We start from the raw sequence: 21,710 nt of genomic DNA on the forward strand, positions 1-21,710 counted from the left end.
ACAGAGAGGGAAAGATGAGGAAAGAGAGGGAAAGAGAGGGAAAGATAAGGACAGAGAGGGAAAGATGAGGACAGAGAGGGAAAGATGAGGAAAGAGAGGGAAAGAGGGGGAAAGATGAGGAAAGAGAGGGAAAGATGAGGAATAAGAGGGAAAGAGTGGGACAGAGAGAGAAAGATGAGGACAGAGAGAGACAGAGAGGGAAAAAAAGGGACAGAGAGGGAAAGATGAGGAAAGAGAGGGAAAGATGAGGAATAAGAGGGAAAGAGTGGGACAGAGAGGGAAAGATGAGGACAGAGAGAGACAGAGAGGGAAAAAAAGGGACAGAGAGGGAAAGATGAGGAAAGAGAGGGAAAGATGAGGAATAAGAGGGAAGGAGTGGGACAGAGAGAGAAAGATGAGGACAGAGAGGGACAGAGAGGGACAGAGCAGGAAAAAGAGGGACAGAGAGGGAAAAATGAGGAATAAGAGGGAAAGAGTGGGACAGAGAGAGAAAGATGAGGACAGAGAGGGACAGAGAGGGAAAGAGAAGGCCGGAGGGACAGAGAGGGACAGAGAGGGAAAGATGAGGAAAGAGAGGGAAAGATGAGGAAAGAGAGGGAAAGAGAGGGAAAGATGAGGAGAGGGAAAGATGAGGAATAAGAGGGAAAGAGAGGGACAGAGAGGGAAAGATGAGGGACAGAGAGGGAAAGATGAGGAAAGAGAGGGAAAGAGAGGGAAAGATAAGGACAGAGAGGGAAAGATGAGGACAGAGAGGGAAAGATGAGGAAAGAGAGGGAAAGAGAGGGAAAGATGAGGAAAGAGAGGGAAAGATGAGGAATAAGAGGGAAAGAGTGGGACAGAGAGGGAAAGATGAGGACAGAGAGAGACAGAGAGGGACAGAGCAGGAAAAAGAGGGACAGAGAGGGAAAGATGAGGAATAAGAGGGAAAGAGTGGGACAGAGAGAGAAAGATGAGGACAGAGAGGGAAAGATGAGGAATAAGAGGGAAAGAGTGGGACAGAGAGAGAAAGATGAGGACAGAGAGGGACAGAGCAGGAAAAAGAGGGACAGAGAGGGAAAGATGAGGAAAGAGAGGGAAAGATGAGGAATAAGAGGGAAAGAGTGGGACAGAGAGAGAAAGATGAGGACAGAGAGGGACAGAGCAGGAAAAAGAGGGACAGAGAGGGAAAGATGAGGAAAGAGAGGGAAAGATGAGGAATAAGAGGGAAAGAGTGGGACAGAGAGAGAAAGATGAGGACAGAGAGGGACGGAGAGGGAAAGAGAAGGCCGGAGGGACAGAGAGGGACAGAGAGGGAAAGATGAGGAAAGAGAGGGAAAGATGAGGAATAAGAGGGAAAGAGGGGGACAGAGAGAGAAAGATGAGGACAGAGAGGGACGGAGAGGGACAGAGAGGGAAAGAAAAGGCCGGAGGGACAGAGAGGGACAGAGAGGGACCAGAGAGGTAGACTAAACAAACGCTGCTGTACAGCTCCCTGGAGAAGGATGGGGGACTATCAGCCTCTTTTCCATGCCTAGCTCTCCCTCGGCCTGTTAGACAGGCCTCACACACAAGCACAGAACATAACACACACACACTCCTTCAGACCCTACCGCTATTCCCCCATCCAGTGATGTAGTGGTAAAAATATAGGTGTGTATACTCTGATCGCTGGTCACGGTGAAACAATTAATGCTCTGTATACTTTCAATGCATTTGACCCTCCACTACACCACTGCCCCCATGCTAAACCCCCACTGATCTTACAACGCCAGCATCCCACATGTTTTCCCACAGCTGGACAGGAACAGAGAACAGATGGTGTAGGAGTCTAAAATCCACTCCAGTAGTTCAACACCCTATCTAAGTCAGGACTTGACCTCTGGACAGCTCCGAGTGGCACCTTAAGTCCAAGTGCATTAGAAGTGCTTCAAAATGACAACAACAACAACCCAGGACATGTGTTTACTAGTACATAGCTAGAAGACCTTGTCCAGCACTCAAGAGTTCATTAAGAAAGACAAAAAACGTCCCTCTCTATGTTAATAGAGAGAATGGATATAATATGCTACAGAGACGATAGCCATCTCTGATAGAGAGAGAGAGCTCTCCGGAAAAACCGCCCCGCTGGGAAGAGGAGGGCTCCAATAAACATGTCCAGCACAGATCTCTACCTCCCCCTTTTCCCTTTTCCCTCTGTCTGTCTGTCACTCTGTCCCTCTGTCTGTTTCTCACTCTTTCTCTCTTTCTCTCTCTCTGTCTTTCTCTCTCCCTCTTTTTGCCTTCTGTTTCCTTTCCCCTCTGTCCCTCAGTAAACCCTAGTGGTCTAGTGGCTGGGCAGTCTTTGTGCTGTGTAGCTGTGTGTGACCAAACCTCGAGGGTAGGATGCGGCGGTTCGATTAGGGCGACCGATTTGGACGGAGGAGGACAACCCAATAATGCAGATAAGGCCCGAGTGAGGGCATGGAAAAGTGTCTCAGTGTGTTGCTGGCTGGCTGCACACAGTGGCTCCCTTATCAGAGGCAGATCACTGGAGCCTCTGTCACACACAGTTAATGAAGGAGCTCTGCTGTTGACAAAGGGAGTCTGTCTATCTGTCTGTCTGTCCGTCCGCTGGGCCCTGCTGTTGACAAAGAGAGTCTGTCTGTCTGTCTGTCCGTTACAGACCTGGGCTCAAATACTATTAGAAATTATTTCAAATGCTTTGTGCTTTTGCTTAATCCTAACCTATTCTATTGGTTAAATTGTACCAGGGCACACATAGCTTAAGTATTCAAAATCATTTCAAATAGTATTTTGAAAACAAGTCTGTCTGTCCGCTGGGCCCTGCTTTCTCACAGTGACTGACTTATGACCACCTCTCTCCCGTCTAACCCCAGAGGGAGCACACGGAGTTAAACCCCACTGGATGGCTCCGTTGAACCTCTATTAAAGCCTATTTTTATTTACATCCCTCCCTCACACAAACACCCCACTCAGAGACAAGCGTGCACATGCATACACACACATCACACGAGCATTCACTAGGAACACCAACCTTCATCCATAACTTTAGGCTTTACTCTTGCCACTGTGAACAGCCAGCCAAGGGTTTGGGGGATTTTCTGTGCCCTGCCTTGGGAATCGCCTGTTGGCACCGGGCTGGCTATTGAGTTTTCATCAAAATGAGGTCAGAGGGAGCTTCAGTTGGACAACTGCAGTTTCACTAGATTAAACACAGAGACCTGGGACAGGCCTTAAAGGGATCCCATGGCCCTCAGAGATTTAAAACGTTCTTTCTCTAATATTGTCTATGACAACATACAAAAACAGATGCAGACATTTTCAGAAGTTAGGCAGTTAGACGTCTCTGAAGACAGTATGACAGCAGTAGAGTATTTCTGCACTGATAGCTGGGCTAGAGCGGGTGCTGGCTTAGAGCAGAGTTTCCCAATCTCGGTCCTGGGGCCCCCACTGGGTGGGGCCAGGATCGAGTTTGGGAAACCCTGCGTTACAGCATGTATAGGTCAGTACAGCAACCAGCTCATCTCTACCCAGTAGTTTCTCTACACACTCACCAGGCCTCTGCAGCACCACTCACAGTACTGATCCTACATCAGGTAGAAACCAGACTCGATCCCTCCCTATTTTTTCAGACTAGACAGAGGGCCTTTTCAGACCTTGCTCATCATGGGCATCACACTTGCCGCCCGGCCCATCGCAAGAGCCCCTGGATGGCAGAAACCCGGGGACAACGGCGACAGAGGCTGACATTTGACTGGAAACCTGAGACGCAGGATCTCTGGTTGAAAACAGCGGAATGTAGAACCCTGCATGTAGGAGACAAAAGGAGCTTGAGAGAGAAAGGGAGGGTTGGTGGGGGGTAGAGAGGAGTCTGACTCGGGGAGAGGAGATGTGAATCTGATTACGTGAGCAGAGAGAGGGTGAACCACACACACACTACTGTTGAACCCTCACCTCCCTCATCCCTCTGTCCCAGGACAGATGGAGAGAGAGAGAGAGAGAGAGAGAGAGAGAGAGAGAGAGGGGTGAATTGCACACACACTACTGTTGAACCCTCCGCCCCCTCATCCCTCCGTCCCAGGACAGATGGAGAGAGAGAGAGAGAGAGAGAGAGAGAAAGGCAACCTTTCTTCGAGGGGGATCTTTGTATTTAATGAGAGAGAGTAGTTTGTCAGAGAGAGAAAAAGAGAGTACTATTACAGGTCAATTCCGTGTGTCTATTAGATGACGTAAGAGAAACAACCCGTATCCCTTTACTCAAAGGCTAGCCTCAGCATAATGTTGGTCCAACATTCACTGTTTCGACTACCCCGCCAGGACACAGATACGTATTCACACACAGGCTGAGGGAGTGATGGAGAGAGATACAGGATACAGGTCATAGAATAGCTGTGTTACCAAGGCGATGGTGGATAAAATAAATAGAAAAGCTGTATTACCAAGGCGATGGTGGATAAAGGTAATACAATTGCTGTGTTACCAAGGAAATGGTGGATAAAGATAATAGAATAGCTGTGTTACCAAGGCGATGGTGGATAAAGGTAATACAATTGCTGTGTTACCAAGGCAATGGTGGATAAAGATAATAGAATAGCTGTGTTACCAAGGAAATGGTGGATAAAGATAATAGAATAGCTGTGTTACCAAGGCGATGGTGGATAAAGGTAATAGAAGAGCTGTGTTACCAAGGCAATGGTGGATAAAGATAATAGAATAGCTGTGTTACCAAGGAAATGGTGGATAAAGATAATAGAATAGCTGTGTTACCAAGGCGAAAGTGGATAAAGATAATAGAATAGCTGTGTTACCAAGGCGATGGTGGATAAAGATAATAGAATAGCTGTGTTACCAAGGCAATGGTGGATAAAGATAATAGAATAGCTGTGTTACCAAGGAAATGGTGGATAAAGATAATAGAATAGCTGTGTTACCAAGGCGATGGTGGATAAACGTAATAGAGAGCTGTGTTACCAAGGAGATGGTGGATAAAGATAATAGAATAGCTGTGTTACCAAGGCGATGGTGGATAAACGTAATAGAGAGCTGTGTTACCAAGGAGATGGTGGATAAAGGTAATAGAATAGCTGTGTTACCAAGGCGATGGTGGATAAACGTAATAGAGAGCTGTGTTACCAAGGAGATGGTGGATAAAGGTAATAGAGAGTTGTATTACCAAGGAGATGGTGGATAAAGGTAATAGAAGAGCTGTGTTACCAAGGAGATGGTGGATAAAGGTAATAGAGACCTGTGTTACCAAGGCGATGGTATACAGTGGGATCAAACAAATCTCAGTGACCTATCATTGACGCTTGATATGTTTCAGAGAGTCACAGGCAAGGGGACATGTTTCACACGTCACTACATCAGTATGTGGTGAATCTAATGTCTTTGTTCAATAGTAAGTAGTAGTAGTAGTGGTAGTAGTAGTGTAGGGATAGTAGTAGTAGTAGTAGTAGTGGTAGTAGTAGTGGTAGTAGTAGTTTAGGGATAGTAGTAGTAGTGGTAGTAGTAGTGGTAGTAGGGATAGTAGTAGTAGTAGTGGTAGTAGTAGTAGGGTTAGTAGTAGTAGGGATAGTAGTAGTAGTAGTGGTAGTAGTAGTGGTAGTAGTAGCAGGGATAGTAGTAGTAGGGATAGTAGTAGCAGTGGTAGTAGTAGTAGGGATAGTAGTAGTAGTGGTAGTGGTAATAGGGATAGTAGTAGTAGTGGTAGTAGTGGTAGTAGTAGGGATAGTAGTAGTGGGGATAGTAGTAGTAGTAGTAGTAGTAGTAGTAGTAGTGGTAGTAGTAGTAGTAGTAGTAGTGGTAGTAGTAGTGGTAGTAGTAGTAGGGATAGTAGTAGTAGTGGTAGTAGGGATAGTAGTAGTAGTAGTAGTAGTAGTGGTAGTAGTAGTGGTAGTAGTAGTAGGGATAGTAGTAGTAGTGGTAGTAGGGATAGTAGTAGTAGTAGTAGTAGTAGTGGTAGTAGTAGTGGTAGTAGTAGTAGTAGTAGGGATAGTAGTAGTAGTGGTAGTGGTAGTAAGGATAGTAGTAGTAGTAGTAGTAGTAGTAGTGGTAGTAGAGGTAGTAGGGATAGTAGTGGTAGGGATAGTAGTAGTAGTGGTAGTACTAGTAGGGATAGTAGTGGTAGTGGTAGTAGGGATAGTAGTAGTAGGGCTAGTAGTAGTAGTAATAGTAGTGGTTGTAGTAGTAGAAGTAGGGATAGTAGTAGTAGTAGTGGTAGTGGTAGTAGGGATAGTAGTAGTAGGGCTAGTAGTAGTAGTAATAGTAGTGGTTGTAGTAGTAGAAGTAGGGATAGTAGTAGTAGTAGTGGTAGTGGTAGTAGGGATAGTAGTAGTAGTAGTAGTGGTAGTAGTAGAAGTAGTAGTAGTGGTAGTAGTAGTAGGGAGAGTAGTAGTAGTGGTAGTAGTAGTGGTAGTAGTAGTATGGATAGTAGTGGTAGTAGTAGTAGGGATCATAGTAGTAGTGGTAGTAGTAGTAGGGATAGTAGTAGTAGGGATAGTAGTAGTAGTGGTAGTAGTAGTAGGGATAGTAGTAGTAATGGTAGTGGTAGTGGTAGTAGGGATAGTAGTAGTAGGGATAATAGTAGTAGGGATAGTAGTAGTAGTGGTAGTAGTAGTAGGGATAGTAGTAGTAGTAGTAGTGGTAGTGGGGATAGTAGTAGTAGGGATAGTAGTAGTGTTAGTAGTAGGGATAGTAGTAGTTGTGGTAGTAGTAGTAGGGATAGTAGTAGTAATGGTAGTGGTAGTAGGGATAGTAGTAGTAGGGATAATAGTTGTTGGGATAGTAGTAGTAGTGGTAGTAGTAGTAGGGATAGTAGTAGTAGTGGTAGTATTAGGGATAGTAGTAGTTGTGGTAATGGTAGTAGGGATAGTAGTAGTGGTAGTAGTAGTAGGGATAGTAGTGGTAGTGGTAGTACGGATAGTAGTAGTAGTAGTAGTAGTCGTAGTAGTAGTAGTAGTAGTAGTAGTAGTAGTAGTAGTAGGGATAGTAGTAGTAGGGATAGTAGTAGTAGTGGTAGTAGTAGTAGGGATAGTAGTAGTAGTGGTAGTGGTAGTAGGGATAGTAGTAGTAGTAGTAGTGGTAGTAGGGATAGTAGTAGTAGTAGTAGTGGTAGTAGTTGTGGTAGTAGTAGTAGTAGTAGGGATAGTAGTAGTAGTGGTAGTGGTAGTAGGGCTAGTAATAGTATTTGTAGTAGTAGTAGGGATAGTAGTAGTAGTGGTAGTAGTAGTGGTGGTAGTAGTAGGAATAGTAGTAGTAGTGGTAGTAGTAGTGGTAGTAGTGATAGTGGTAGTAGTAGTAGGGATAGTAGTAGTAGTAGTGGTAGTAGTAGTAGGGATAGTAGTAGTAGTGGTAGTAGGGATAGTAGTAGTAGTAGTAGAGTAGTAGTAGTAGTAGTAGTAGTAGTAGTAGTAGTGGTAGTAGTAGTGGTAGTAGTAGTAGTAGTAGGGATAGTAGTAGTAGTGGTAGTAGTAGTAAGTAGTAGTAGTAGTAGTAGTAGTAGTTGTAGTAGTAGTAGTAGTAGTAGTAGTAGTAGTAGGATAGTAGTAGTAGGGATAGTAGTAGTAGTGGTAGTAGTAGTAGGGTAGTAGTAGTAGTAGTAGTAGTAGTAGTAGTAGTGCTAGTAGTAGTAGTAGTAGTAGTGGTTGTAGTAGTAGATAGTAGTAGTAGTAGTAGTAGTAGTGGTAGTGGTAGTAGTGAGTAGTAGTAGTAGTAGTAGTAGTGGTAGTAGTAGTAAGTAGTAGTAGTAGTAGTGAGTAGTAGTAGTAGTTGTAGTAGTAGTAGTAGTAGTAGTAGTATAGTAGTGGTAGTAGTAGTAGTGGATAATAGTAGTAGTAGTAGTAGTAGTAGTGAGTAGTAGTAGTAGGGATAGTTAGTAGTGGTAGTAGTAGTGGTATTTGGGATAGTAGTAGTAGGGATAGTAGTAGTAGGGATAGTTGTAGTAGGGATAGTAGTAGTAGTAGTAGTAGTGGTAGTAGTAGTGGTAGTAGTAGTGTAGGGATAGTAGTAGTAGTGGTTGTAGTAGTGGTAGTAGGGATAGTAGTAGTAGTAGTGGTAGTAGTAGTAGGGTTAGTAGTAGTAGGGATAGTAGTAGTAGGGATAGTAGTAGTAGGGATAGTAGTAGCAGTGGTAGTAGTAGTAGGGATAGTAGTAGTAGTGGTAGTGGTAATAGGGATAGTAGTAGTAGTGGTAGTAGTGGTAGTAGTAGTAGGGGTAGTAGTAGTGGGGTAGTAGTAGTAGTAGTAGTAGTAGTAGTAGTAGTAGTAGTAGTAGTAGTAGTAGTAGTAGTAGTAGTAGTAGTGGTAGTAGTAGTGGTAGTAGTGGTAGTAGTAGTAGTAGGGATAGTAGTAGTAGTGGTAGTAGGGATAGTAGTAGTAGTAGTAGTAGTAGTGGTAGTAGTAGTGGTAGTAGTAGTAGTAGTAGGGATAGTAGTAGTAGTGGTAGTGGTAGTAAGGATTGTAGTAGTAGTAGTAGTAGTGGTAGTAGAGGTAGTAGGGATAGTAGTGGTAGGGATAGTAGTAGTAGGGATAGTAGTAGTAGTGGTAGTACTAGTAGGGATAGTAGTGGTAGTGGTAGTAGGGATAGTAGTAGTAGGGCTAGTAGTAGTAGTAGTAGTAGTGGTTGTAGTAGTAGAAGTAGGGATAGTAGTAGTAGTAGTGGTAGTGGTAGTAGGGATAGTAGTAGTAGTAGTAGTGGTAGTAGTAGAAGTAGTAGTAGTAGTAGGGAGAGTAGTAGTAGTGGTAGTAGTAGTGGTAGTAGTAGTATGGATAGTAGTGGTAGTAGTAGTAGGGATCATAGTAGTAGTGGTAGTAGTAGTAGGGATAGTAGTAGTAATGGTAGTGGTAGTAGGGATAGTAGTAGTAGGCATAATAGTAGTAGGGATAGTAGTAGTAGTGGTAGTAGTAGTAGGGATAGTAGTAGTAGTGGTAGTGGTATTAGGGATAGTAGTAGTAGTGATAGTAGTAGTGTTAGTAGTAGGGATAGTAGTAGTTGTGGTAGTAGTAGTAGTGATAGTAGTAGTAATGGTAGTGGTAGTAGGGATAGTAGTAGTAGGGATAATAGTTGTAGGGATAGTAGTAGTAGTGGTAGTAGTAGTAGGGATAGTAGTAGTAGTGGTAGTAGTAGGGATAGCAGTAGTTGTGGTAATGGTAGTAGGGATAGTAGTAGTGGTAGTAGTAGTAGGGATAGTAGTGGTAGTGGTAGTAGGGATAGTAGTAGTAGTAGTAGTAGTCGTAGTAGTAGTAGTAGTAGTAGTAGGGATAGTAGTAGTAGTGGTAGTAGTAGTAGGGATAGTAGTAGTAGTGGTAGTGGTAGTAGGGATAGTAGTAGTAGTAGTAGTGGTAGTAGTTGTGGTAGTTGTAGTAGTAGTAGGGATAGTAGTAGTAGTGGTAGTGGTAGTAGGGCTAGTAATAGTATTTGTAGTAGTAGTAGGGATAGTAGTAGTAGTGGTAGTAGTAGTGGTGGTAGTAGTAGGAATAGTAGTAGTAGTGGTAGTAGTAGTGGTAGTAGTGATATTGGTAGTAGTAGTAGGGATAGTAGTAGTAGTAGTGGTAGTAGTAGTAGGGATAGTAGTAGTAGTGGTAGTAGGGATAGTAGTAGTAGTAGTAGTAGTAGTGGTAGTAGTAGTGGTATTTGGGATAGTAGTAGTAGGGATAGTAGTAGTAGGGATAGTTGTAGTAGGGATAGTAGTAGTAGTGGTAGTAGTACTAGCGATAGTAGTAGTAATGGTAGTGGTAGTAGGGATAGTAGTAGTAGGGATAGTAGTAGTAGTGCTAGTAGTATTAGGGATAGTAGTAGTAGTGGTAGTAGTAGTAGGGATAGTAGTAGTAGTGGTAGTGGTAGTAGGGATAGTAGTAGTAGTAGTAGTAGTGGTAGTAGTAGTAGTAGTAGTAGTGGTAGTAGTAGTGGTATCTGGGATAGTAGTAGTAGGGATAGTAGTAGTAGTGGTAGGAGTAGTAGGGATAGTAGTAGTAATGGTAGTGGTAGTAGGGATAGTAGTAGTAGGGATAGTGGTATTTGGGATAGTAGTAGTAGTGCTAGTAGTAGTTGGGGTAGTAGTAGTAGTGGTAGTAGTAGTAGGGATAGTAGTAGTAGGGATAGTAGTAGTAGTGGTAGTAGTAGTAGGGATAGTAGTAGTAGTGCTAGTAGTAGTAGGGGTAGTAGTAGTAGTGGTAGTAGGGATAGTAGTAGTAGTGGTAGTAGTAGTAGGGATAGTAGTAGTAGTGGTAGTGGTAGTAGGGATAGTAGTATTAGGGATAGTAGTGGTAGTGGTAGTAGGGATAGTAGTAGTAGGGATAGTAGTAGTAGTGGTAGTGGTAGTAGGGATAGTAGTAGTAGGGATAGTAGTAGTGGTAAGTAGCTTTGAACAAGTCAGGAGCCTATCTCCTGTTTCTGTAGAGTGAGACAGCTTGATGTAGAAGTACACCCCTGGACAGTACTTTCTGTTCAATAGGGTGGCTAGCATTATATACAGAGCTGCATTCAGATGTGGTCAGCTAACATGGAGGCTGTTTCTTTTGGTCAGCTAACATGGAGGCTGTTTCTTTTGGTCAGCTAACATGGAGGCTGTTTTTTTTGTGTTTGTTTACCAACTCTGAATGACGCGGCGCCACTCTCTCCTCGATCGCCCACATGCGTCGTGATCTGGTTGGTCAAGACCATCTCGGAGGGAGAAAACGGAGAAGCATGAAGATTATACCATGAAGTTACAGTAATATCATGAAGATTATACCATGAAGATACAGTAATATCATGAAGATTATACCATGAAGATACAGTAATATAATGAAGCTTATACCATGAAGACACAGTAATATCATGAAGATTATACCATGAAGATACAGTAATATCATGAAGATTATACCATGAAGATACAGTAATATCATGAAGATTATACCATGAAGATACAGTAATATCATGAAGATTATACCATGAAGATACAGTAATATCATGAAGATTATACCATGAAGATACAGTAATATCATGAAGATTATACCATGAAGATACAGTAATATCATGAAGATTATACCATGAAGATACAGTAATATCATGAAGATTATACCATGAAGATACAGTAATATCATGAAGATTATACCATGAAGATACAGTAATATCATGAAGATTATACCATGAAGATACAGTAATATCATGACGATAATACCATGAAGATACAGTAATATCATGAAGATTATACCATGAAGATACAGTAATATCATGAAGATTATACCATGAAGATACAGTAATATCATGACGATAATACCTTCCACAGGGTGCTGGTTTGTCATGCTAAATGTTAATTTAATGTTTTTTATCTGAAAGCAGTGAACTTTAGATTATGAACACAAAATAGTAATAATCCTTGTTTGATAAGACCTGTCATTGAAATGGGAGATTGCTTTTACTTGACCTTAAAAGACTGATACACAATTGTCAGTAGTAGGTCAGAAAAGAAAAACATTGAGATAATGTGGAAGGTCAATATGTATCCAAACCAAAACAGGTCTCAGATAAATGCATTCTGAATTTCATTGGGTCTGAGACTGACACAGCAGAATTTTGAGTAAATTCACTCAAATAATCAGTGGTGCCATCGCAAAGTAGCACTTTGTAAATCAAATCAGCCTTGATGAAATACCAACGTGATAAATTGGTTGCCAATACAACAGAGTCATAAAAAGAGCTATAATTGTCTTAAAGCCTCCAGCCTCTGGCTTGAGAAAGCTACATGGTGCCTTGTAGCCAGCTGCGGCTGACATAAATCCATTGGTCAACAAAAAGGCTCCAATAATAAGCTCATTTTTGGGCAAGCAATGAGCTCTCCTGTGTTGTTCTAATCCAGAGAAACAACACAGTTTTAATCCAGAGAAACAACACAGTTGAACTTTGAACCCATAGCCTCGGCTACATCCTGGAAACTTACACCAAATCAACAATTCCACACAACCTAAGAGCGGAGTGGAGGCAATGGGCTCCAATCTACCACAGTCATCCAGTCTCGTAAAATTTGGCACCGTGTCATACAAGCCGGAACTGGTAAATGTAACGACCCTGTTGGTTTGGCACTGGGTGCTAATATCAAGTCTTTACTTGTTTAATTATGATAGCCCTCATAAGTGGCCCCTAGCAAGGTAGGCTAACCTCGCTGTGGTCTCTTGTCAGGGCACATTTCTGTTGATAATATGGAGGGGGTGAAGGCAGCACACTCTGTCAAGTCCAAACAGCTCTCACTTTAACTGTGGAGGGGGTGAAAGCAGCACGCTCTGTCAAGTCCAAACAGCTCTCACTTTAACTGTGGAGGGGGTGAAAGCAGCACGCTCTGTCAAGTCCAAACAGCTCTCACTTTAACTACAAACTTGCTTGTATGGCAAATGGTGGCAGGTAGCCTAGTGGTTAAGAGCGTTGGGCCACAAGCCGACTAGGTAAAAAATCATGTCACTTAACCCTAAATACTCCTGTAAGTCACTCTGGAGAGGAGCATCTGCTAAATGACTGAAATGTAAACACGGTGTGTATGACTTACACACAAGCTCAATGATCACAAAGGTACACAGATAAAATAAAGAAGACACGTTAGCTAGCAAATACATAGTCAAATGAGTTTAAAGATGGATAGGAAAGGACTAGAGCTGTCAAATCTGAACCTCAAAGCCAAAGTCTTCCCCTCTAACCAGGAACTGATTTAGACCTGTGACACGCCAGTTGGAGGTCATTATATTATCAGTTAGTCCGGACCTCGTAGGGTAATGTTGTAATACCCCTGGCCTAGAGTATGGTGTATAGTACAGTCAGTATGTAAGCAGAAGCTTACAGGGTTCCGTAACCATCAGGAGGATCCCACTGCTATGTAACTCCAGGTATGTTCACATGTGTAAATACAGTCATGACATTCGGACTAGTTTTAAACAGCCCTGTCTACACCTTTTTGACAGTAGCGGCAACTACATCCTCTATAGACAAAAAATAGCCGCCAGTAAATAAGTTGTCAATCATGATGAAAGGACAAGCTTCTGGGCCACAGCTGTGCGAAACACCACCTGTTCACCTCTGGCTGTCAGATGGAATCAGTTGTTACTAGGGGGAATGGAGTCATGTGTTACTAGGGAAAATGGAGTCATGTATTACTAGGGGGGAAATGAGTCATGTGTTACCAGGAGGAAATGGAGTCATGTTATTAGGGGGAAATGGAGTCGAGTTACTAGGGGGGGAAATTGAGTCGTGTGTTATTAGGGGGAAATTAAGTCATGTGTTACTAGGGGGGAAATGAGTCATGTGTTATTAAGGGACATGGAGTTGTGTTACTAGGAGGAAATGGAGTCATGTGTTATTAAGGGAAATGGAGTTGTGTTACTAGGAGGAAATGGAGTCATGTGTTATTTTAAGGGACATGGAGTTGTGTTACTAGGGGGAAATGGAGTCATGTGTTACTAGGGAGAAATGGAGTCGTGTTACTAGGGGAAATGGAGTCATGTGTTATTAGCGGGAAATGGAGTCATGTGTTATTAGGGGGGAAATTAAGTCGTGTTATTAGGGAGAAATGGAGTTGTGTTACTAGGGGAAATGGAGTCATGTGTTATTAGCGGGAAATTGAGTCATGTGTTACTACGGGAAAATGGAGTTATGTGTTACTACGGGAAAATGGAGTTATGTGTTACTACGGGAAAATGGAGTTTTGTGTTACTACGGGAAAATTGAGTTTTGTGTTATTAGGGGGGAAATGGAGTTGTGTGCTACTAGGGAGAAATGCAGTCATGTGTTATTAGGGGGAAATTGAGTCATGTGTTATTAGGGGGGAAATTGAGTTATGTGTTACTAGGGGGAAAATGGAGTCGCGTTATTAGGGGGAAATGGAGTCATGTGTTATTAAGGGAAATGGAGTCGTGTTACTAGTGGGAAATGGAGTCATGTGTTACTTGGGGAAATGGAGTCGTGTTATTAGGGGGGAAATTGAGTCGTGTTACTAGGGGGAAATTGAGTCATGTTACTAGGGGGAAATTGAGTCGTGTTACTAGGGGGAAATTGAGTCGTGTTACTAGGGGGAAATTGAGTCGTGTTACTAGGGGGAAATTGAGTCGTGTTACTAGGGGGAAATTGAGTCGTGTTACTAGGGGGAAATTGAGTCGTGTTACTAGGGGGAAATGGATGTTGGAATCCATACACTCTCCCAGAAGACTAAGGAGGAAAGCCTGAGCAACACAGGCCAGGCACTGAGGGGGTTACAGGGGATGAATTCAGAGTTGTTGCTGTAGTAATAACTGACTTCACTCCATAGTGCTAGTAGGCTAGCCAGGCTAGCAGTTGGAGAATATAATCTAGTAGGTGATGTAATCAGATATTGCATACTCCAGGGCTTTTCAAACTTTTTTGGCTGAGGACCCCTTTTGCGATAGCAAATTCATCAGGAACCCCCTCATAATCAGAACACAACTCAAGGGCTATACAAATTGTCTATAGGGAGTTTTACTATGATGTCTGCAGTGCATGGCTGGACGAACCAAGTCTAAGGCCCAGAGAATGAACATTTAAAAGACCTCTTGGCATCGGAGATAGTATTGAGTTTAAAAATGAATAATTGGTGGAGTACTGTAGATACCAATATCCCTGTGAGCCTCCCAGGCCCATGTTGCCCAGGGATAAGAACAGAGTACTGTAGATACCAATATCCCTGTGAGCCTCCCCAGGCCCATGTTGCCCAGGGTTAAGAACAGAGTACTGTAGATACCAATATCCCTGTGAGCCTCCCCAGGCCCATGTTGCCCAGGGTTAAGAACAGAGTACTGTAGATACCAATATCCCTGTGAGCCTCCCCAGGCCCCTGTTGCCCAGGGATAAGAACATACATTGTAGATTCATAATATTACATTGTATTATATTGTATTAATATATAATAATAATATATGCCATTTAGCAGACTATTTTATCCAAAGCAACTTACAGTCATGCCTGCATACATTTTAAGTACGGGTGGTCCCGAGAATCGAACCCACTCTCCTGACGAAAGAAAAAAGAAAAATCTATGATTTATTTGTAATTATATTTTGAGATCTGGACTCCTCCTCACTCTGATAACCCGTGGCATACACTTTCAACTCCAATAAGTGTTCTTCCCTGCCGTCTTGTGCTGAGCTGTGTTACTGACTTGAATAAGAATTCACTGGGGCCAATAACACATTCATTATTCCTTCTGCGATATGGGGATTTATAAAATTTCTGATATAGGCAATTATTTGTAAAGGTTATTTATTTAACTTTTCCTACAAAGTGCATTGCACTATTGCCTTTCCACATCCCACACAGTTGGCAGCTTCTTTTCTCTTGGCTTATTTTATGGGATAGTTCTGACACCTAGTGTCTGAATGGCGGTTGTGCAATATATTAGGCATGAGAAGTGGTAGTCCTAAAGGACTAATGATTCTTTTTCCAGTTGAAATGTCCTAGGTCAAAGAGGCTTCTAAACAGCTTCTACCCCCCAAGCCATAAGACTCCTGAACACCCCCCCCCCCCCCCCCATCTTTTACACTGCTGCTACTCTCTGTTACTATCTATGCAAAGTCACTTTAATAACTCTACCTACATGTACATATTACCTCAATTACCTCGACTAACCGGTCCCCCGCACATTGACTCTGTACCGGTACCCCCTGTATATAGCCTCGCTATTGTTATTTTACTGCTGCTCTTTAATTATTTGTTACTTTTATTTATTTTATTTTTTTTATTTTTCTTAAAACTACATTGTTGGTAAGTAAGCATTTCACTGTAAGGTCTACACCTAATATATTTGGCGCATGTGACAAATACATTTGATTTGATTATCCATTGTACTTGAGAAATACCCTGTATCTAGACTCTGTATCTAAGTAGATGACACATCTGTCAAGGCCACCCATGTTCTTGGGCAGAGTGGCCGGCACACTGAGCGTCATTCACACCCGGCTCTTCCCACAACCTGAGGGGCCTATCACCTGAAGGAGGGAAAAGAGGTTCAACATCACCAGCTGTCATCATAGGCAGCTCTATAGTGAGAAACATCCCGGTTCCCAAAGCAAAAACCCTGTGCTACCCAGGAGCACGAGTACAGGACGTCACAAGGCTGCTTCCGACTGTTCTGCAGATGCCGGGAACTGACACTGTCATAGTCCATGTGGGGTCAAACAACATCAGGAGGGCTAGCTCGGGAACATCTGAAAATTGATTTTAAAGAACTGATTTTTACATTAAAAGACTCCAAAAAACAGCCTATAATTTCAGGTCCAGTATCATCGTTGGGCCGTGGATGTGAAAGATTCAGCAGACTGCTGGCATTACACATCTGCCTAAAACACTACTGTAGCTCTGCTGGAGTCACTTTTATTGATAACTTTGACACCTTCTGGAAACAGAAGATACTCTACAGGAATGACGGAGTCCATTCAAATCATCTTGGCTCCTGGACTCTGCACACTCATTTCATGTCTGCGTTGAAATAATGACTTATCAATGACCCAAGACCAGCTCAGTTAAGCCCTACCATTGTGACAATAAGTCATCATAATGCTGCATCAAATGTACATTATCCTAGGAGCGTTGGCAGATACAATGTAAGTAAGTTAATTGATGTCCCCCTAATTGCCCTGAATACCTTTGTTTATCCTACAGCTATTGTAAGCAGTAATCATGAGCCTATGAAACAGAGTTACACTGTTAGCTCTGAGGTGGTGTACCCTAGTAGGAAGACCACTTTGTGCAGCTCACCCTGCACTATCAGCTCCAATATAAATAACATGAGTCTATTTCTGATAAGCTTCCCAGTAAAGCGTTAAAAACAATCAAGCAACCCAGAAAAGTGCTAAAAATAGCCCATATTAACATATGCAGCCTGAGAAACGAGGTCCATGAAGTCAATAACTTGCTTGTAACTGATGACATTCTTATTCTGATTATATCTGAATCTCACTTAGACAATACTTTTAATGATACAGTGGTAGCAATACAAGGTTATAACATTTACAGAAATGCCAGTGGTGTAAGTGTTGCTGTTTATATTCAGAACCAGATTAGAGACGATCTCATGTTGAATACTGTTGAAGTAATATGGTGTTAAAGGAATTTTATATCTTGATGATAATAATCAATAATCAATTCGCCTTGACTAATGCCCAAGGTTTGTAAGACAATGGGTTAAAATAATTAGGCAAGGACTCAGCTTTCTGCAAAAGGTTTCTGTAGCTTTATTCATGAGAACGTTCTGGCGTCAGGATAACAAAACAGTCATTATATAGTTCTTGCTTACTTACGCACATGCATTTACACACAATCTGTTGGTGACGTGCAACCCCCATTGACTTCTCACGCTGTTTATCACATTCTGGCTCAGCCTGTTCCTTTCCTTCAAGGTTAGGAACTCTTTGAAGTTTTACTCCCTTGACCATCTGCTTCTGTAGCTCTCTATACTAATTGCATACACACATTTCCTTCCCTCTCCAGTGGTTCCTGGACTTTCCGGAACTAATCAGACCAATCAATCCCTACATTGATCATTACATTGATTATTCATTAACCATGCTGTATGACTAATAATTCATCATGGTTTATTGATTCATTTACCTTTATTAGATCATTCTCTTATCAATTCCACCCTTAAATGATTCAATAATTCACCATGATGATCAAATGCTATATGGAAATACAAATAATCACACGCTATATGGAAATACAAATAATCACACGCTATACGGGAATACAAATAATCACATGCTATATGGAAATACAAATAATCACACGCTATATGGAAATACAAATAATCACACGCTATATGGAAATACAAATAATCACACGCTATATGGAAATACAAATAATCACACGCTATATGGAAATACAAATAATCACACGCTATATGGGAATACAAATAATCATACGCTATATGGATTAATCACACGCTATATGGGAATACAAATAATCACATGCTATATGGAAACACAAATAATCATACGCTATATGTCACGGCTTTCTTCGTCGGAGGACGATATAGCGAAATCGTCTGAAAAGGTGGACCAATATGCAGCAGAGTTGGTGTTCATTTTCTTAATTTATTAAAGATACGTTGAACACGAAAACAAGAAAACAATAAGCACGACCAATGACAGTTTTGCAGGCTCACAAAAACACGCAATGCAAAAACAATCTCCCACAAATACAAGACAAACACACCCAACTAATATAGGACTTCCAATCAAAGGCAACACCAAACAGCTGCCTTCAATTGGAAGTCCACCCCAATTAACTCAACATAGAAACACACTCACTAGACTACACATAGAAATACATAAACATAGACCATAACTCAAAACCCGGAAATAATAAATCAAACGCCCTCCTAACTAACACACCACCCTGAACCACATAAAACAAATACCCTCTGCCACGTCCTGACCAAACTACAATAACAATTAACCCTTATACTGGCCAGGACGTGACACTATATGGAAATACAAATAATCACACGCTATATGGAAACACAAATAATCACACGCTATATGTAACTTAATTGTGATACAAGGATTAAACAAAACTAATACATAATTATTCCTCCTATACCCATCAATGACAGTCCTAGGCCTATTTCCAATTATGACACTTTGATTCAGGATTTTCATCATAATTTTCATTAAAGGAACAGTCCATCTAAATGTTGAAAATTCAATCAAAACGTTGAAAATTGTTTCATCAAACATTGGCTCCTCGTCATTAAAAGAAACGGAGCCATCTTCCTGGCCTGGAGGCCCGCATTCGCCATCCCACTGATCGGAGCTCGGAATTGGTCCATATCTCACCATCTGCTGCGTCATCGATCTCTCTAGAGTCCTGGTGATTAAACCTCTCACACATGGGACGAGACAACATCCACACAACACAAACACACTCATACAGGTGAAAGCAGCCCATAATACAGTTCTTACAACACTTTTCCATTTCCCAAACATGGGATGTGTTATCAGGAATGTACGTGTAGCGCTGAACCTAATCATTCTACCTACACTGCCCTCTTCTGTCAATAACATATTGAGAGTCAGTCTATTTTACCAGGTCATGAGGGGGGTGGCGGATAATTGGTCAGAGAACCTCTTTACTGCATCCCCGTTTTCATTCATGAATCTCTGTTGATTATAAAAGATGTCATTAACCTGTTAGGGCTAGGGGGCAGCATTTGCACGTCTGGATAAAAAAAATGTACCCGATTTAATCTGGTTACTAATCCTACCCAGTAACTAGAATATGCATATACTTATTATATATGGATAGAAAACACTCTAAAGTTTCTAAAACTGTTTGAATGGTGTCTGTGAGTATAACAGAACTCATTTGGCAGGCAAAACCCTGAGACATTTTCTGACAGGAAGTGGATACCTGATGTGTTGTATTACCTTTAAACCTATCCCATTGAAAAACACAGGGGCTGAGGAATATTTTGGCACTTCCTATTGCTTCCACTAGATGTCACCAGCCTTTACAAAGTGTTTTGAGTCTTCTGGAGGGAGATCTGACCGAACAAGAGCCATGGAACGATGATGTCCCATTAGACACCTGGCGCGCGAGTTCATGTTGGGTACCCTCGTTCCAATACGTTATAAAAGAGTATGCATTCGTCCACCTTGAATATTATTCATGTTCTGGTTAAAAAAGGCCCTAATGATTTATGCTATACAACATTTGACATGTTTGAACGAATGTAAATATATTTTTTCCCCTCGTTCATGACGAGAAGTCCGGCTGGCTTAGATCATGTGCTAACAAGACGGAGATTTTTGGACATAAATGATGAGCTTTTTTGAACAAAACTACATTCGTTATGGACCTGTGATACCTGGAAGTGACATCTGATGAAGAGAATCAAAGGTAATGGATTATTTACATAGTATTTTCGATTTTAGATCTCCCCAACATGACGTCTAGTCTGTATCGTAACGCGTATTTTTCTGGGCGCAGTGCTCAGATTATTGCAAAGTGTGATTTCCCAGTAAGGTTATTTTTAAATCTGGCAAGTTGATTGCGTTCAAGAGATGTAAATCTATAATTCTTTAAATGACAATATAATATTTTACCAATGTTTTCTAATTTTAATTATTTAATTTGTGACGCTGACTTGACTGCCGGTTATTGGAGGGAAACGATTTCCTCAACATATATGCCATAGTAAAACGCTGTTTTTGGATATAAATATGAACTTGATAGAACTAAAAATGCATGCATTGTCTAACATAATGTCCTAGGAGTGTCATCTGATGGAGATTGTAAAAGGTTAGTGCATCATTTTAGCTGGTTTTATGGTTTTGGTGACCCTGTCTTTGACTTGACAAAACATTACACACAACTCTTGTAAATGTACTGTCCTAACATACTCTAAATTTATGCTTTCGCCGTAAAACCTTTTTGAAATCGTAAAACGTGGTTAGATTAAGGAGATGTTTATCTTTCAAAGGGTGTAAAATAGTTGTATGTTTGAAAAATTTGAATTTTGACATTTATTTGGATTCAAATTTGCCGCTCTTGAAATGCACCTGCTGTTGATGGAGTGCACCACGGGTGGCACACTAGCGTCCCACCTAGCCCATAGAGGTTAATCCCATCCACATTTTTATTTATTGTCAACCACCAAAATAATGTAGTGTTAAAGCCTTCACATATTTGATTCATAGCTTTGTATTCATCTAGAACTTCCCTGAGGATGCCAATAGCATCCATCTTGTAAAGCTACTCCCATCCTGGTCAAAACTCCTCCTGTGCCTACTTTAGCCTCCTATAACTGGCCTCTGATGACTAACTCGAACTGGTTGGACCAATGACCCCAGGGCGCAAGTTCCTAACCACCCTTTGTGGTAATTTCTGTCGTATGCGTCCTTTACTGGTACTGGCCCACACTACATCAGTTATAGGTGCTATGAGGTTAAACATTTTCTCCTGTGCTTTCAAACCTAAGTCTGTCACATTAACGATTACCTTTCAGCCATTAAAATCATCTTATTTCTCGGTGCCATTCTTGTATCTATAACACTGGTATTCATCCGGAATTTAGGTGAACCGAGGTGGGTTGGCTGAGTACAATCTGGCCAACCCCAATTCCTGTACAGTTGTCTGCTTCCCCAGGAAGTTGTTTAATGTTTACCTTAAATTCTACATCTTGATCTTTGATTCCTTATTCTGTATGTCACTCATCAGTGTATTATATAGTTTATCTTCTACTTCTTCTCAATGACAACGGTATCCTATGATTAGTACCGGAAGGTGGTGGATCTGAATGTATCAGAAAGGTTACCAAAACTATGATGCAGCTCAGAGTCTCTACTCTTCCCAAAAACCGCCAACCCTCTCCTGCCCCTAGTCTCTCTGCTAGGTACCACCCCATACTCACACCTCTAGGAGCACACAAAGTGATGAACGGTCGGGATAGGGAATCTTCGTTAAGGAGGTAACCCCCGGACCCTGTTGGTACTCGGTTCTTCTCCTAACTCTGTGTGTGATCAGCAGTGCTCATATGTGTACATACCTTCTTGCAGTGGATAACGTGGACCCAAGTGACTCTCAGCTTTTCTAATGGCAAAGGCAGTGGTTTAACAGAACCTGGTATGGGCCTTCCCAACGGGAATGCTTCCAGTTTTTTCTCCTCAGGGACTGGATCTACACCCAGTCTCCTGGTTGGATTGAGTGAATCACCTTCTCCTGTAATTCACCTGTTGGACACAAAATCTTGGACATACGGA

The sequence above is a fragment of the Salmo salar genome, chromosome 06, assembly GCF_965601325.2.
Source record: "Salmo salar chromosome 06, fSalSal1, whole genome shotgun sequence".
NCBI classification, from domain to species: domain Eukaryota; kingdom Metazoa; phylum Chordata; class Actinopteri; order Salmoniformes; family Salmonidae; genus Salmo; species Salmo salar.